Genomic DNA, 8,386 nt, shown 5'->3' with positions numbered 1-8,386 from the left:
CAGAGCAGCAGCAGCTGGCGTTTGTTTCAGGTCAAGGAGAGACAAAGAAAAGGCACTTGTGCAGGAGGCAGTGGAGGTTGTGTGCACGTCCCCCAGCTCTGCTTCCTCCCCGTAGGGGCTTTGCTCTCCTGCTCTCTCACAGGCCCCAGGGTGGTGTCCTTCCAGATTCACGGTCTCCTTGATATCTCAAGCCCAAGTCCTGAGTTGCGTCCCAGTCCGGTGTGGCAGAGGGCTGGGAACACCCAAGCTCAAGGGCTGAAAGGATCCCAGGGGGACAGCCGGGCCCCAGCAAGTGGCAGGGCAGGGGATGAGGGTGGCCGCCCACAGAGGGCCCCGGAGCAGCACTGGAAGGAGAGCGGTGATGCCTGAGCTCACTCGGGGACGCTGCCCCGCCTGGCACTCAGAGATGTTACTGCCAGCAGCTCTGGGGATGCAGGAAGCCCGGTGAGTGACACCACACCACCCAGGCCGTGTGGTGGGCACTGCTGACCATGGCCTCGGTTTTCATTCTGGTTCCAGCTGTCCCTCCAAGGGCTGACGGGCTCCTCTTCCGAATGGCACAGATATTTCGCTGTTGTCGCTCATCGTGTGTTTTCCTCTTTACAACCTGTGCTTGCTGCTCTTCCAGTTTAACTTAGGAGCGGCCCTTATGTTCTGCGTTTCTAGTTGTCAGCATTCACTGGGGCTTTCCAGGTGGCGCTAGGGGTAAAGATCCTGCCTGCCAATGCAATAGATAACGAGAGATGTGGGTTCGATCCCTGGGTTGAGAAGATGCCCTGGAAGAGAGCATGGCAACCCACTCCAGTCTTCTTGCCTGGAGAATCCCATGGACAGAGGAGCTAGCGGGCTACAGTCCCTGGGGTCGCAGAGTCAGACACGACTGAAGCAGGTTAGCACACACTCAGGTTTTAGTTCAGTCGCTCAGTTGTGTCCGACTCTTGTCACTCCTTGGATTGCAGCACTCCAGGCTTTCCTGTCCTTCACTATCTCCTGGAGTTTGCTCCAACTCATGTCCATTGAACCATCATGCCATAGACCCATCTCATTCCTGTTTCATCCACGAGAGAGGTGGCTGGGGCTCGGCAAAGTGCCTGGTCCCACTGGGGGGGTGTGAACCTGCCCTCACCGCTCCCTAACCACGTGACTGTCACTGGGTCCTCCTCTGTGAATCGGGAGGGGGCAGCACCTGCTTGCTAAGAGGCACACACAGCATCTGGTACATAATCAATGCACCATCCATCTCAGCATTGTATTTACTAATAATAGGGATAGCATTTAATAATCTGCTCCTTTTTCTCTCTTGTCACTTAGCTGTGCTCCAGACCACATCTGCTTTACTTACCCCTGTACATCCCACACCCAGCACAAACAAGACTCAACAAATTTGTGGCTGAAGAGGCAGGAACATACGCTGTCTGTCCTCAAGGAGAGGAAGCTGAGTGATATGGGGGCCTGATGATAACCCTGTGTGATGAGGGGACCCCAGGAGGACCTGTGTGGCTGTGGGGTGGGGTGGGGGCATGGGCAGAACCCCTGATGAGCTCCTGGGGATGGGGAACGTGGCAGGAAGGAGGGTGGGCTGTTCCTTGTGGGGTGTCCACAGATTGTACCTCACCCCTCACTGAGGACCACTTAGGCCGTTTCCAAACACATGTCACTGTTAGGATGAAACAATCATTGCCCAGCTCCTACTCAATCAATTGCGTAGAATATGTTTCTAGCACTGGAGTACAATCATCTGCTTTATTCATTCCATGCTCCATTCATCCACCCATCCAGCCAGCCATCTGTTCATCCATCCACCCCTCACTAATCCATCCATCCATCCACCCAACCATCCACTCATTAACTCAGCCGATCATCTCAGACCCATTGAGAAGACAGACGCCTCCTTCACTCCTGCTCCCAGGAGGACCCCCAGCGTGATTGACAGGAGCCTCGTGGGGACGACGGGGGAGACACAGAAGGGAGATGCCTGCAGGCCCTCCTCCCTCTGAACGGTGAAGCACCCACCTGGTCCTAACGCCTCCTTGCTGGGGTGTTCAGGCCGGCCCTTTTCCTTCTTGCGAAACAAGCGGCTGATGGAGGACTTGATGCCCTTCTTCTTTGGGGCTTTGTGCAGCGAGCCCTGGCTGCTGGTGCTGCTGCTGGGGTTGTTCCTGGGGCTGTCCTGAGAGCCTGTGGAGCTTCGGGGAGAGAAAACGACCTTTAACTGGCACCCTTGTGCAAACACACACCCCTCCACAAGAGCTACTGATAGAAACGGGCACCCAGCAACACCCGCGCCTCAACCTCGCAGCTGACAGTTGGAGTCTCCTTCACCAACCACACTCCACACAAGCAATGCAGGCTCCCGGCGTCAGACAACCGCACTGGGAAGCTGAGATTCTCTGCCTTGAGCTCTCCCACGAGGAGGGCTTGACTCCAGGCCAGCTGGTGCAGAGGGCGCTCTGACCCTCCCTTAGGGTCGCTGCTCGGCAGCTGACGACGCTCCAGGAGAAGACGAGCTCCCCTGCTCTGGGTAGATCCCCCCGCCTCCCACAGGGTAACCATCCCCGGCCGTGGCAGGAGAGCGACGGTCACCGTGCAGGGCCGCTGGTCAGGTGACCACATGTGCCCTCCATTGAGTGCTGCCTGGCTCAGGACGGGAGCTCAGCAAGTGGTGGTCTGAATGAGGACAGTGTCAGTCACAGGAGGGGACAGGGTCTCCTGAGAGGAGACCCCTGCAGGAAAGGGAGGGACCCTCAAGAGCGAACCCGAGAGGCACGGGGCCGTCACCGTCAGGAACGTGCCCCAGGCCGGGCAGACCTCTACCAAGAGCAGGAAGAAAGCTCCCACAGGAGTCAATCTGTAGAGATGGACGTTTTCTAAAATCACTGAGGTCACTGAGCTCTTCTTCCCCAGCACCTGAAGTTCACCACTAAACACAGGCACCGAACTCAGTGGTATTCCTTTAAAATCATCCTTGCAACTCTTTCAAGACAAGAGGCGCAGGGCTCCTGAAACTGATGACGCACACACAGGCCGCTTACTTGTGGGCGTCCCTGAGGTCCTCGTGGGTGGCTGTGCGCAGCGCCCCCGTGTGCAGGCGGCCCAGCCGAAGGGACTGCAGCCAGGCGAGGGTCGAGGGTTCACATCTGATGGCGGTCTTGTCATCTTCTACCTCTTCCCGTGAAGCTGGCAGCTGAGGGAGTGAGCTAAGTGTCAAATTGGCTAACAATAGACTGTTCTGAAAAAGGCAATCACACAGGCTTTACATTATAACCAGAAACTTATTTGAAAATCTATTAGCTATGCTTTCCCCCAAGTACAAAAAAACCCTTGTTATAGCTTAATGCCATCTTAAAGGACTGTCTTGTTCAAAAAAAGTGGGGCTATGGGGCAGCGAGAGCATCTGACTGAGTGCAGAGACCCCGGACGGGAGCCTCCCTGCAGCCAGCCTCGGCCCTCCCTGGAATCCAGCGACCAAATGGCCCTGCGGGGCAGGACAGCAGAGCGATGCTGGCACCGTGGATCCTGTACGGCATGAACTGCCCTGATGACAGGACTGTGCTCATCGCCAGATGCTGCTCAGAAGCACCACAGCTAGAGTACGAAACCTCTCAGCAAAGCCGTCCAGACCTTTCTGTTTGAAGGAGAAAAAGACACAGCTTGTGCCACCATCCAAGATCATTTGTAGTGATGATGCAGGTTACTGGAACCCATGACAACAAGAGAAACACAGAAAAGGTACCTAACCCCTCCACGCGAACACCATGTGCCTGGATCATATTTCTCGGTAACATACAGACTGGGGACTACCCACTGAAGTACTTACACGCCGTTCGAGTGTCATTCGCTCACAGTGGTTTCCATAAGGCACCCCCAGGTCTTCACTAACAGATGATCTTGTATCACCCTAGAGCGGTGGGAGGTTCAAAAGGGAGGAGATATATGGATACCTATGGCTGATTCATGTTGAGGTTTGACAGAAAAGAAAATTCTGTAAAGCAATTATCTTTCAGCTAAAAAATAAACTAATTAAAAAAAAAAAAAGAAGAAGATGATCTCTCTTGGACTCCCAGCGTTTCCGCTGGTCCTGGGTGTGAGGAAAGGAAAGACAGTGTGGGAACAGATTAACCCTGCAGGGTCCAAACAGGTCTCACTGATACATTTTGGTGTGTGGCTAAACCTGGGGAGGTTTTAGGAAACATGCATGGCATGTATTGTTATAAACAATGAGTGCGTTGTTTTAACCAACTAACCTGTGCCTTTTTGGTGGGATTCTGTAAAGAATACTGATGCCATGCAGCCCCAGAGGAGCTTGGTGACAACAAAGTAGCTTAGTGCAAAATACAGCTGAACTCATTTAACAGCAGCTGATAAACTGGGCTCCCTCCCCTGAGCTCTGACAAGAACCCTCAGACAACAGAAGGCTACAAAGGCTAGAAATTTTCCACATGGAACTGAACAGGGATCAATCTCAAATTCAAGTTAAAATAAGCATTTATAAAAATCAGAAAACAACAACCAACAGAGCAGGGAAGTGACACACCTGGGTTGACTATGGACTCAGTGGAGACAAACACCTGCCTCGGAGTCAGGGCCCAGGCCAGCCCCTTCCCCCGGGCCTCCTCCTGAGGAAGGCCTCTGGGTCTGCAGCCTGGCTGCCCTCCCCCAGGATGGGAGCTGCCCCACTGGTGCCACATGTGGCTAGGAAGGGCAGTGCCGTGTCCTCGCTGAACAGGAGGGCAAAGCAGGCCACAGAGCAGGCGAGCGGCACGCCCAGGTCACCAACCCCAGGGGGACGGCGCTGCTCTGCTGTGCCCAGCAGAAGGGCTCCTGGGCACTGAGCCGCCTGAACTGGAGCACGGCCACCCCAGTCCTGCGGGAAGGCCCAGGAGTGCTCGGCCAGCGGGCTGGGAGCAGGAGAGGGACAAGGAAGGCCAGCCCTTGGGGCACTGGACTCCAACAACAGGGGCTCATCCAAGTGACCCGAGGGGAGAGGCAGAGAGCTCCCTCCTGATGCTCCCTCCATCAGGGATGCCGTGATGGACATGAGAGCCTCTGGAGGAAAGCGGGCTGGACAGCACCACGGTTAAGTGTCCAGGCTCTGATCAGACCAGTCCACACCACGCTGCTGGGTGTGAGAGCCTGGGCAGGGTGCCCGGCCTCGCTAAGCCTCAGTGTCTATGTCTGCTGAACGGGGATAGCAGTAGACTGGACCTCACCTGGGGATGAGATGACAGACTCGGAAAGCACGTGCCCGGCACACAGAGTCTCCTGCACACTGCTACCCACCATCATTAAATTGGCTTCCTGCAAATCTAACATCTATGGCTCTGATTCAGTCATTTCTTATATGAAAACACTAAGCGGAAATTCCATGGTGGTCCAAAGGTTAAGACTTGGCACTTTCACTGCCGGGACACTGGTCTGATCCCTGGTTGGGGAACTAAGATCCCATAAGCTGTGCAGCACGGCCAAAAACATAAGTACAGAAATTTTTAAAAATAATAAATAATACTATGTCTATTATAAACAAGCATGAGATGACCAGAAGGCCAACAAGTGGGAGAAAGGCACACTGTTACAATTGTCCCAACGAATGACCAATTTCCAACAGAACCATCAGCACATTTTAAGTGGTGGGTGAGTTTCATCACTTCCATTAAACCGTCAATTATTCACCAGGACATAACCACACAGTGTTCATTCACGTTAAACGATAAGGACTCTTCAATACTTCACAGAGAAACAAAGGCCTGCTAAATTACTAAATAGTTTACCTTTCGACGCTGCTTCCTTAAATCACTAGGCTGATAGATGCATGCAAAGAAATGAAGAGAAACCAGATTCATTGCGACTTTGAAGCTAAAATTTCAAGAATCCGTAGAGGCAAATACAGTAAAGCAAAAATGATGGCAAACATGTAAGTGACATGAAGATTTAGAGAAATGTGACTGGAAGCAGAACATTTTTTTGACCACAGAAGTTAAATAAGCTATTCAAGATTTACTAGAGAAACACTATAAATTATTACTCAGGAAGATACCATTCTATTACAACATCATGATTTATTAAAGCACAGCATTCTGTACAACAAAGGGCCTTAACAGGTGTCTATTCTCAGCCAAATCTCTCTATAAGTTAGTTTCTCTTAATCAAAAACATGTTACACTTTAAATTAGTAATTTAACTGATGAGGAAGTTACCATAATGCCTAGTTTAACATTGAACAAATCTAACCACCTCTTGGACATTCATGTAAAATCCTGACATAGAATTTGATTTAAAACTTCTCAAAATAAATTCATTAAAGCAAGTTCCCTGTGAAAATATGTAAAAATGAAAGCTAGCATAATAGCAGGTGCAGTCTTTACATTTTATTAACCATAGAAGATACTTTTTTAACGAGTCTAATAGAGACATTAACTGTGCAAAAGCTGATGAGATTTACAGTCTTAAATACAAGCACCAACACAGAAAGGATATTGTGTCAGTTCAGTTCAGTTCAGTCACTCAGTCGTGTCCGACTCTTTGTGAGCCCATGAATCGCAGCATGCCAGGACCCCCTGTCCATCACCAACTCTTGGCGTTCACCCAAACTCATGTCCATTGAGTTGGTGATGCCATCCAGCCATCTCATCCTCTGTCGTCCCCTTCTCCTCCTGCCCCCAATTCCTCCCAGCATCAGAGTCTTTTCCAATAAGTCAACTCTTCACTTGAGGTGGCCAAAGTGCTGGAGTTTCAGCTTTAGCATCAGTCCTTCCAATCAACACCCAGGACTGATCTCCTTTAGAATGGACTGGTTGCATCTCCTTGCAGTCCAAGGGACTCACTCTCAAGAGTCTTCTCCAACACCACAGCTCAAAAGCATCAATTCTTTGATGCTCAGCTTTCTTCACAGTCCAACTTTCATATCCATACATGACAACTGGAAGAACCATAGCCTTGACTAGATGGACCTTTGTTGGCAAAGTAATGTCTCTGCTTTTGAATACGCTATCTACGTTGGTCATAACTTTGCTTCCAAGGAGTAAGCGCCTTTTAATTTCATGGCTGCAGTCACCATCTGCAGTGATTTTGGAGCCCCCCAAAATAAAGTCTGACACTGTTTCCCCATCTATTTCCTATGAAGTGATGGGACCAGATACCATGATCTTAGTTTTCTGAATGGTGAGCTTTCAGCCAACTTTTTCACTCTCCTCTTTCACTTTCATCAAGAGGCTTTCTAGTTCCTCTCCCTTTCTGCCTTAAGGGTGATGTTATCTGCATATCTAAAACTCTACTAATTCTACACTTAAGAGGGTCATTTCTTTATGTAAGCACAATCTCATTTATGAATTATACATGATATGTAGTTTAGGATCCATCTACATACATTATGCTTATAACTGCATGCTGCTGCTGCTAAGTCGCTTCAGTCGTGTCCGACTCTGTGCGACCCCATGGACTGCAGCCTACCAGGTTCCTCCGTCCATGGGATTTTCCAGGCAAGAGTACTGGAGTGGGTTGCCATTGCCTTCTCCTGTAACTGCATAGTGATACACCAATTCAACTTACTGCTATGGGGGAAAAACACCATTTAATGAGACATGAAGACAAAGCACAAACCTGACTAAGGGGACACACGCTGTGGACCACAGCACGGCTATGACCAGAGCAAGTGAGGGGACGGGGGAGGGGAGATGGATGGGTAAACTACACCCTCGGGGGCTGGGGGGGGATCTGGATTCATGACGACTAAGCAGACAACAGGATGAGAGAGGGAATCAATACCAATGATGAAAGCAGACACACTGTCAGAGAACTCCAACAGCAAGGAAAACATGCAGAACTGTTCTTTTCCAAATATTCGGAAAGAAATCAAGCATGAAACCACAGAGAAATCGTCAAAGAATTTTAAATATCAACTAATTAGCCAATGATGCAAATTATAAAAACAGTGTGTCAAAAGACCACAAAATGGACTAGTTACCACTTCACAGGCCGCTAAAATGATTCACGGTTAATTTAATTATAAGCTGACTAACAATGCAGCTAACATGCAATGGGTGGTAACAGAAAAAAGAGACAATACAAGTCCAGTTACAAAGCAGGATGTTGTACACGTGATTTCATGGGGTGAACAGCAATGCACTCACAACACCTAAGCTAAACACGCAAGAAAGCTGGAACATGTGCTTTAGAGCCACACACTCTGTCACCAAAAGCCCTAGGTCGTCATCCCAGTTTTAGACTCGGAAAAGTGAGGCAGCCCGACGTCTTCCCTGGGGCCCTGGGGCCCTGGGCTTTTAACCTGGTTTCACACGCAGAGCTGGCCTGAGCGCGTGGCCAGGTCCATCAGTAAGCAGACCAATGTAGATTCTTGGTTTTGTTCCCACCGCATGCCCTGCACCCTGTA

This window comes from Bubalus kerabau, chromosome 21 (genome assembly GCF_029407905.1).
Source record: "Bubalus kerabau isolate K-KA32 ecotype Philippines breed swamp buffalo chromosome 21, PCC_UOA_SB_1v2, whole genome shotgun sequence".
NCBI classification, from domain to species: Eukaryota; Metazoa; Chordata; class Mammalia; order Artiodactyla; family Bovidae; genus Bubalus; species Bubalus kerabau.
The sequence above is the reverse complement of the archived record's forward strand: the minus strand, read 5'-3'. Positions refer to the sequence as shown.